We start from the raw sequence: 2500 nt of genomic DNA, 5'->3' as shown, positions 1-2500 counted from the left end.
GCACAAATATATTTTATATATATATAAAGGTGTAAACATATATATATATGTATATATGTATATCTATATGTATATTTATATCTATATATAAATCAATGTGTATATATACATAAATGTATATATATTATATACATATATATAATTACATTCATATATATATACATATGTATATATAATTTATATACATATATATGTATGTATACATATATTATATAAATATATATATACATATATATCCCCTAGGAGACGGGTTAAGCAAACTAAAAAAAAACTACGCTCTGGCGATCAATGGCGACGCGCCGACTTTGAGCGCCGCCGCGGCGTACAGCCGCACGCCACTTTTCGAGCGGTTTGTTATGACGTCTAGAGACGTGACCCGTCGTGAAGGGGATATGTATATATGTTTATGTATATATGTATATGTATATATATTTATATATTTATATATATTAAAAATATTTATTCCTCTGCAAGACATTGTTATTTGCCAGTTTTACCCTTGCCTGAGTGGATGCCCTTCCTAATCAACCACGCTAACACTTGTGCTCTGGCGTCGACCTCCCTTACGACACCTGCGATTGACTCTAGAAGGCAATATGTATTTGTTTCGCTTGGGCTCGAGACAGCAGTCTAGGCGCAAATATATGTGTGTGTGTGTGTGTGTGTGTGTGTGTGTGTGTGTGTGTGTGTGTGTGATACACACACGCATATATTATATATATATATATATATGTGCATATATATATAGATAAATGTATACATATATATACATATACATTATATATATACACACAATATATGTGTATATATATAAATGTACATACATATGTATATATAATTTATATACGTATACATGTGTGTATATATAAATGTACATGTATATATATAATACATATACGTATATATGTGTATATATATACTTATATATATGTATATTTATATACACGATACAATTTATAAACCAATGGCTTCTTTCTCGCAAGTGGATAAAACAAGCATTAGATTCCTTAACGTACGCAATATCGCGTTCATGTTTCCCGCATATTTCACTTTTGTCAAAATTATGGAAATTCTTTACAAGTTTTACCGTAAATGTCATGAATACCGTTGGCCTACATTATGCTTCACCAGAGACTAATGCAACGTGTTTGAAATCAAATACATATACATGCAAATACGAGGTATATGCCCAGCCTTTCGTAAGAAAAGGTCACCAACCGATAGGTTCAAAGTGACAAATAGTAAATTATTGGCATGGTGCTGAGATTATGTATATTAGAAATTTACAATTTTACATTAAAATCAATGTTTCAAGCTTGCAAACTTTTAAATCTATGAACAGGTTATCTGTACATATTTTTGGTTTCTCAAAATTCAGAGCTTAAAAGGTCAGGAGGCAAGTTTTACTGACGATTCTTGCTCTAACAAGGTAACAAATATAAATCGAGTTATTTTCTCGCGAGGAGGTAGCCCTTTATTTAATCTCGCTTGCAACTTTCTTAACTGACAGTCTGGGAATCCACAAAAGAGGAATTATCAGTAATCCAACTTACTGATGACAAATTTGTGATGAAGCATCTCAACAGCTTGCTCATTCAAACTATATTACTCACATCTATTATAAGACGTAAACTTGAAACATCCAGGGTCACCCTTTCTTCCTATCAAACACCGTCTTATTTGCATTATATTTCATCTACTTCATACCCATTAGTGTTCAGCTCAAATTCCACGTAACTTTGTCAGCAAACCGTTTAAAGTTAACTTCGTCTTGAAGGACTTCTCTACGTAAGGTTTCGCACTCGAAAGAAAACATCCCCTAATTATTTAGCGGAAAGGCCACTGCCCTCTACGTCAATAGTCTAATTCATCAGTCAGCTATGCACTATAGTATCAAATCCGGCAAGTTGATTTAACAGAGTCGCCTAAAAGCAAAACTGGTCGACTGGTGAGGTACTCGCTATGTGAAGGCATCCAATAACTGAACTAAATTCACATTACTAATCACTTTTGATAGGAAAGTCAGATTCGATATTGGTCTGTGGGTTAAGTTTACCTTTAACAATGTTTAATGACAGCTAATTTCTCACTTTCCGGAAATATGTTATGATCAGCAATTATTATCACAGTATGTTATCCTAGCTTTCTGTATAATCTTAATTATAAGTATATCCACTCGTTTAAAATATTGTAGTTTACCCTCATGTACTCGTATACATTGATAAGGATAAGTCCGATATGCGAAGCTGAGTATACATTGAGGCATCCCTTTCTGTAACTCTGTCCATAATATCCATAATCTTAATATTAAAAAGACTAGAAATTTGTCTGCAAGCGCCTCATCAAGCTACCTTCTGGGAACCCTGGCGTCTTTTTGTTGCCTTTTTGTTACCAGTTAGAATTTACTATCGTTTGCCTCAGCCTCCATGGCTTTATATCTTCATTATTATTAACCTTTTCTTTTCGTTTCTATCATCTTGATATTCCCGTCTAGCTTATA

This window comes from Penaeus chinensis, chromosome 2 (genome assembly GCF_019202785.1).
Source record: "Penaeus chinensis breed Huanghai No. 1 chromosome 2, ASM1920278v2, whole genome shotgun sequence".
In the NCBI taxonomy this organism is placed as follows: Eukaryota; Metazoa; Arthropoda; class Malacostraca; order Decapoda; family Penaeidae; genus Penaeus; species Penaeus chinensis.
This window is presented reverse-complemented; position numbering follows the sequence as displayed.